Source organism: Petaurus breviceps, unplaced genomic scaffold, assembly GCF_028583685.1.
Source record: "Petaurus breviceps papuanus isolate PSGF00001 unplaced genomic scaffold, PetGlider_PUasm1.0 174, whole genome shotgun sequence".
NCBI classification, from domain to species: Eukaryota; Metazoa; Chordata; class Mammalia; order Diprotodontia; family Petauridae; genus Petaurus; species Petaurus breviceps.
In genome coordinates, this window is record NW_027185761.1 from 10,116,528 (window position 1) to 10,124,887 (window position 8,360).

General features: G+C 39.2%; 1 long non-coding RNA gene across 2 annotated transcripts in view; it reads right to left on the minus strand.

The window, feature by feature from the left end:
* Nucleotides 1–860: 860 nt before the first annotated feature.
* LOC138158386 (uncharacterized) overlaps nt 861–8,360 on the minus strand; it is a 44,720-nt gene continuing 37,220 nt past the window's right edge. For both annotated transcript variants that reach the window (XR_011167625.1, XR_011167626.1), the window contains exon 3: nt 861–1,544. This is a non-coding gene — a long non-coding RNA (uncharacterized lncRNA). The remainder of the gene's footprint in view (nt 1,545–8,360) is intronic.

The window sequence follows — 8,360 nt, forward strand, 5'->3', positions numbered from 1 at the left end:
CTGAGGAAAATTGTGATATAGTTATCTTCAGAGTGCCTCTCACACCCTTTGTGTCCTGCCTTTTGTATTATATTTCCTACTCACACCCCCCACCCAGCATCTTCATGTTTTCTCCTCTTTATAAAAATTTTCAGATATATTGATCCCTATAGATCAGGGATTCTCAACCCTTTTTTTGGTTTCATGAAGCCTTTTTCATGAAGTCTGGTGAAGCCTATGGAACCCCTCTCAGAACAATATATTAAAATACATAGGATTATAAAAGAAACCAATTATATTGAAATACACTTATCAACATATTGAGAAACAATAATTGGTTTCATGGACTCCAGGTTAAGAACCCAAGAAGCTACATTGCTGATGTTATAGTATAAATCATTCTTCTGTCACTGTTCACCTCAATATCGGTTAATATACATCTTTCCATGTCTCTTTGAAATCATCTCTTTTGAAAATCTGATGAAAAATGAAATGATCAAAACCAAGAGAACAATTTATTTGAAAAGAACATCACTATAAAGATAGCTTTCAAAATTGTAAAGAACTCTGATCAATGCAATGACCACCCATGATTCCAGACCATTGATGATAAGATATTCTATCCACCTCTTGACAGGTAAACTCAAAGTGCAGAGGGTTACAAATGAGAGAGAGAGAGAGAGAGAGAGAGAGAGAGAGAGAGAGAGAGAGAGTGTGTGTGTGTGTGTGTGTGTGTGTATGTGAGCATGACCAATGAGAGAATTTGTTTTCCTTGATTATGCATATTTGTTACAAGAAAATATGTTCCTTGTCTCCCTTCCACTCCCTGTCCAGGGTGGATGGGAGGAAAAATAGATTTCTGTTTATTTTAAAAATTTTAATTGAAAAAAGAACCCTTCTAATTGGACGATCTCTTTCCAGGTCTAAATATATAGCCTTTGTTCTCTGAAGTTTTAAGTAACTAACTTTCAGTAAATAATTTGAAGTTTTAAGCTTTGTTTATTTCATATACATTTTATAATTTTATATATTTCCTATATAATTTTACAAATTAAAATCTATAATTTGTTTTTAGTTTAAATGTCTTATAATGTTATGTATTCACATATAATTTAATAAATTAAAATCTATGCTATTTAATACTTTTAATTAAATTAAAGTTATAATTTAATATTTTTTAAAGTTGTTTTAGTTTAAATGTAAGTTTCATGATTTTACATATTTTATAAATTAAAATTTGTAATTTAAGTTTTATTTTAGTGTAAGTTGTAATTATCTATTGCATATACAATTTTATAAGCTATAATTTATTATTTTTTCATTTTAATTTTTTTTAGTTTTAGTATAAGTTTTATAATTTTATCATTTAAGTTTTTAGTTTTAATCTAATATATTAAATATCCAAAGGATACTTGCATATAAACAGGGATCAAAGCTCTCAGATCAAACTTTCCATCTCAATGAATTTTGAGCATCAGGTGGGGAGGCAGAAGGAATGACCAGGTTGAAGCTGAAGAGCAGCAGTTTCCTCATCCTGACAGCACACCCAGGAAGAATTTCCCTTCCTGAGAACAAGGAATATAAAAGAAAGTTAAGGTTTGGGAAGTGAATGGCTACTTAAAAAGAAAATATCTAAGAATGTGACTTGGATTTCTGGACCACGGCTTAAGATATAGAAATAATGGGCTCATGGCCAAGGCTAAGAAAAACTTAGAAATGCTTGTGAAAATACATTTTCCTGGAGTCCTATAAATCAGAGAGACCAGAGAAACTGAAGAATAGCAACAGACATTCTCCAGTACATCATAGGAGGCAAAAGTCCAAGAAAACAGTCCAGAATAAATAAAGCCCATGGCACCACATGTCTATACACAACTGGGTAAGGCAGTGATGTCAAACTCAGAAATAGGGGCTACCAAACCACACATAAGGATGCCTGTGGCAGCATATTGACTTAGTTTTAAAATGTAACATTACCTATATTCTATTGAATTTTTATTTACTTTATTAAATATTTCCCAATTACATTTTAATCTGATTCTAGCCACACTCCTGAGTGTTTTGGGCCATATGTGGCACAGCCCACATGGTGCAATAGGTCACTGAGAATTTGACTCCCTTGCCCTCTGGTTGAACTTATCATCTTGCCCCTTCTCCCCACCCATATTTCAAAAGAAATCAGTATTTTAAAAAAAAACAAAACAGCGAGGAACACTCTGTCTAGGAAAAAAAAAAATCATTCAGTGGGTACGATTTCCTCCGATCTGTATGAAATGTTGATTTGGTGGCAGCTGGGGAAAATGATGGGATTTATTAAATGTCTGGTCAGGTGCCTTCCAATGCAGATGTTGTAAGACTTTCTGTTATTTTCATTCAGTCTTTTTAAATTGTGTCCAACTCTTCATGACCCCATTTGGGGTTTTCTTGGCAAAGATGCTGGAGCAGTTTGCCATTTTCTTCTCCAGCTCATTTTACAGATGAGGAAACTGAGGCAAACAGGATTAGATGACTTGCCCAGGGTCACACAGCTAGGAAGTATATGAGGCCAGATTTGAACTCAGGAAGGTAAGTCTTCCTTACTCCAGGTCTGGCACTCTATTGACCACACCATCTAGATGCCCTTCTAAGGCTTTCTAGGAGTTTCATAATGGCAGCCCTTTTGGAAGAGAGAGAATTCTGTAGAGGCACAGTAGAAAAGAGATATGAACTGTCATTCCATTCTTCCTTCTCTACTGTCCTCCTACTTGGAATAAACTTGCTGGTGAGATTTGAGATTTGAGCATTTGAGCATTTGAGATTTGAGATTTGAGCAAGTTCCAATGTGTGACCTCCATGAAAGTGACTGCCCTACTGCCCAATCTGAAATCCCTCTATAAAATTAGGACATGTGTGGCACCATGGAAGAACCTGCAAGAGGCTTCAGATAGGAGATACAAAATTCTATTTATGATCTTCCAATACATTACTTTGCTGTTGTTCAGTTTTTTTTTCAGTTGTGCCTGACTCTTTGTGACCCCATTTGGGTTTTTCTTGGCAAAGATACTAGCATGGTTAGCCATTTCCTTCTCCAGCTCATTTTACAGATAAGGAAATCGAGACAAACAGGGTAAGGTGACTTACCCAGAGTCACATACCTAGTGAGTTTCTGAGGCTGAAGTTGAACTCAGGTCCTCCTGACTCCAGGGCCAGCAGTCTATCCACTGTGTTACCTAGCTGCGCCCTTATTTTGCTACAATCATTTTGAATTTCCAAATACTCCTTTTTGTTGAAGTGGCATCAGTATTGTATAACGGGCACATTTCCTCCAATTCCCATTCTATGATGCAACACTGGATTGGGAGTTAGGACACCTGGGTTCTATTTATAATTCTCCTCATTTGTTGGCTGACAATGGGCATATCACTAGGCATTTTTGAGCTTCACTGTTCCCATCTATAAAGTAGGGGATGTGGGGATGAGATTAGACTACCTGGTCCATCCCCATGTCTCCCCACATACCCATCTCTATCTATTCTCTTCTCCCTTCAGGCAACGTTGGAATGAGGTTTAACAAATGAGGGTAGAGTTTCTTCCTTAGGTCATGAAAATATATTGACTCTCATCTTCCTGGGATGGTTCTGATCAAGGTAAAAGGATGAACCAAAGAATTTCTTCTAGACTTAGGATTTTGTGGTTCCATAATATATTTCAGGGCAAATTGAAAACTCTTGTGGTAGGAAAGTAATACCCAGGCTTGAGAAATGACTATTTAATTTAATTAAGGTCATGTTTCCCTGAGTCTTGACTTTTAAAGATGCAGAAATTTCCCCAATACATGTGACTCTACAGATGTAAATTATAGAATGGATTAGTTCAGAAGTTCTGGATCTCTTACTTTTTACTTACCATCTATAATAAAATTTTAGAATGGGATGAAATAGGCACCTTCAAGGGAGCTATGTTGATAACAACTGCTATCTTCCTGAACCCAGAGATCAAATGTGTTACTTCTCTTTGAAAACATTTTGAGACCATTCAGAAAACACTTAAGTTCCTACTGAGTAGAGACCCTTGTGTTAGGCACTGGTGAGATACAGTTAGTGTGACACATGGATCTAACTGTACAAATATAGTCTACTGGTTGTATAATAGTATTTACAAAAATAACTACGATAGAAAATGCTACATGATAAATGAGTTAAAAAAGTAAAAACAAGATCATAGGTATTATCAGAAGGAGGAAGGTCATTATTTGACTGAGGGGGTTATGGAAGGTTTCTTGGAGGAGCTAGTATTTAACTTGGGCTATGAGGAATGGAATCTGATTCAACAAGTAAAGAGAAGAGACATTCCAGGCATAAAGTATAACCCAAAGGCATGAAGTCAGTAAAGTAGAAGCCCCGCCTTTTTTTTAAAGTTTGACCAATTTTAATAGTTCAAGAAACCTATATATATATATGTGTATATACATATATACATACACACATACATATATATATGAATATGTGTGCAAATATGTATCAATTCATATTTATGACATATAATTAAATTACTCTATACAGTATATAGATGCTTTAGGATTCCAGTGAAGGAAGAAAGGATGATGGCCTTAGCTGCTGAGGACAGCCTCATGGAGGGCACAAGATTTGGGTTGGGTCTTGAATGATGTATTATTAGCGTAAGGTAGCCATATAGGAGAGGATAGGGATGCTCTCCTGGATAAGGATTATGATATCAACCATGGCATAATCATAATTGCTATAAGCTCCTTTATAACCTGGCCCCTTCTCACCTTTTCAGTTGGGGCAGGAGCCTCCTCCTAACCTTGAAAAGCAAAAATCTCTTCCAGTACATGATTGGTCCAGGAGATTAAAGCTCCACAGCTTCCTGCCTGCTGACCAGACATGCTCTTTCTATATGAAGGTTGGTGGGGTTAGATCTGCCCAAGCTAAGTGACAGAGTATCTTAGTTTAATAGCCTTTTTATGTTATAGCTAAGGAAGCATCCCATTATTGGCTATTGAATGACCAACAAGTGGCTTGCTGTGTTTCAATGTGGAATGTGAATGAATGAGATACCAGCCTCAGGCCCTCCCCTCCCACCTGTCTACTTACACTTCACTCACCTAGACAAACTTGAGGACATTGGCCTTCTTGTTCCTATTTGGATACTACTTCCCCCTCACCTCTTCCTCCTGGCTTCCCTAGCTTCCTTTTTAAGACTCAGATCAAATCTCATCCTCTACAAGAAATTTTTTCTTGTTGCCCACTCCCACCCCCACCTGATGCTAGTGATGTCTTCGTCTGCCCATCTATTGTATTTATCTTATGTACAACTAGTCATTTACATGTTTTCTGTCTCATTAGGATGTGAATTCCTTGAGGAATGGGACCGGCTTTCTTTGCACCCTAACACTTAGCACTTGGTACATAATAAGGACTTCTGTTTGCCTTGATCCACTAGAGAAAGAAATGATGAACCGCTCCAGTATCTTTGCCCAGAAAGCCCCATGGACAGAATGATGGAACAACAACAAGCAGCATTTAATAAATTATTACTTGCCTGCCTGAATGTGATCTCATTAATTTGGAAATTCCTTCCAAGGGTGGAGCTCTCAACTACACCGTCTACACCATCCTATCTAGTTAGTGTTTACCATCAGAGGTCCAACAAGCTAGCAGGTTTTCTCACTTTCCCCTGAATGAGATGACCGAGGTGAGGGGAAAACACTTTTATTTCCCCAATAGGAAAGAAAAGGGGCAAGAACATAACCTGGATGAACAAGGTGTCTGGAAGGAGGAAACAGGCCAGCGAAAGAAATAGAAGAAACATTTAGACAGAAGAAAGTCCAGACAGTAGAGTGGGACCAACAGAGCAGAGGCTATCCAGCAGGAAGGAGTTGTATCAACTGTATCATAAGCTGGGAAGAGGAGGATAAACATGGAAAAAAGGTCATTGAATTGGATGACTAGGAAGTCATTAGTGAGCTTGGAGGAAGCAGTTTCACTAGCCAGAGGGAGCAGAAGCTGGAGGAAGAGAATGAGAGATAATGGTTGAAGAGGAAGCGGAGGCCTCAGATCTGAACATTTTTTTTAGTAGTGAAGAGATGAGATGGCATGATAGTGAGGAACGGCAGAAGGGTCAAAGCAAGTTGTTTTTCTCTCTTGACTACTAGAGGAACATAATTGTACATATAGGGAGAAGGGAAGGAGCCAGATGGGGAGAAACTGAATACTGTAATAGAAGAAAGTGGAAAACTTATCAGTTCTCATGATAGAATCACAGACTTAGAATTGTAGAATTAGACCGTAAATTTAGGGGTCATCTAGTTGGACCCCTTCATTTACTAAATGAAGAAATTAAGTGAGAAATAGCAAATCAAAGAACTGGAATTCAAAACCAGGTCTTCTGACTCCAAATATAGAGTTCTTTCCAAGTTACCATGCTGTCTCTGGTTCTGCCATGAACTTACTGTGTGACCAGCTTCACCTTTCTGAGCTTTTCTCATTCACACAATGAGGGAACTGGACCACATGATTAAGTTCCTTCTAGCTTCAAAATTTCATGAATGTATGATTTATTTTTTGAAGGAGCAATGAAATAGAGTAAGAAAAAAAAAGTGGCAAAAGTCCAGAACTGGGAGGGAAAGGGAGAAGGGTCAATCGCCCAGTCTACACCACATGCATATTCATGGTGTTCTCAGCAGAAAGAGGCTCCCCATTGTCTTCTTAGACCGCCTCGCTGAATGTGGTTTGGGTTGGAGACTACCCAAGTCTTTACTGGCAGTTGATACGGGTTTCATTTCTCCTTTCTTTCCCAAGGACAAAACCCCCAGTTAGAATGCAGATCCTCCATATGTGGAGTACGGGGCTGGCCAGTGAGAAAGACACCCTGTGCTATAGCAGCTTCCAAAGTTCTGTCCTGCACTCCTGACACACTTGCTAAGGAGTGTGATCAGAGGAAAGAACACCTGCCCTCTTTCCAATAGAAATTCTGGTATTCTTTTCACTGATGGACATTTCCTGGTATTTAGATACTGTCCCAGCTCTCAGAGCTAGAGCTAAGACTGGGCAAATGGGGTGGGGGTGGAGGGTGACTTCCTCCCCTGGAGGGCATATTCCCTTATGTCTGGCTTGTATGTCTTCTGGATCACACAGAACGATCATCCCTATTCCACTACTGGAAACCTGTTATTGTTGCATCCCTTTCTCATGATGCACCTTCCCTTCCAATCTCTATAGGCACATAAGCCCCTCCTTCTGAAAGGACTGCACCCACAGAGACCGTTGTAGTGACCGTGCCAGGCCAGGTCCCACAATTTGCCTTGGCCACAGTCATGGGCCTGTCTTCTCTTCAATATCAAATGTGGTATATTGGAAAGGACACAAGACTAGGAATAAGGCGATCTGCTTCCCGGTTACAGTTTTGCCATGAATTGTGTAACTTTAGACAAATCTCATAACCATTTTTGGTCTCAATTTCCTCATCCATGAAATAAGAATACTTGTTTGTAGTGATTCAAATTTTGTAAAGTGCTTTCCCATTTATTATATGTCTCAGTTGATATATGCTCACAATAACACTATAGAGTAAGTAGGCATTATCCAGATATTACAGATGAGGAAACTGAGGCATGGAGAATTTAGGTGGCTTAGCCAAGGTCACATCATTTGTAAATGGTGGCTCTGGGACTAGAGTCCTGGTCTTCTTGCTGCCAGTCTGCGGCTCCCTCTGCTAACATAGCCCATCTTTGGAGAAAATTGGACCTGATGAGAACTGGAGCAAATAGCAGCAAGGTCCTGTGGCAGCAGCCTGAGACTTGGATTTGGAGGACACGGATTCAAATCTTGTCTTGGCTACTTAACTACCAAAGTGTCTTTGGAAAGGTCACTCCCCCTCTCTGGACCTCAGCTTATCCATCTGTAAAACATGAAGGCTGACCCAAACAATCACTCAAGTCCCTCACACCTTCTATGATCCTATCGAGCTGGAGGTGACCTCAAGCACCCAAAGATACTCCATCTCCAACCCACCTACTTCCAGACTTTAGATGCAGCACCTTAATGATGAATAGTCTGGGCTTTGAGGGGTGTGACGTGATACAAAGTCAAGGAAAAAAATATGTTTTTTCCCTTTGTGATACTGCTATACTATCTTAGGAAAACATTTCCCTGTGCACAGCTCACATTTCTATAGCATTTTAAAACTCACTTTCCTTATAGTGCTCCTGTGAGGGAAGTAGTGTAAGTAGACCACGTCTCCTGTCTTCTCCTTAGACAGGAGAGAGAGACAGAGACAGAGAGAGAAAGAAGGGGACAGGTGGGAAACAGAGCGATAAGAAAGAGACAGAGACAGAGAGGCAAAGAGGATCAAATAGAGATAAGGAGACAGAGAGACAGAGA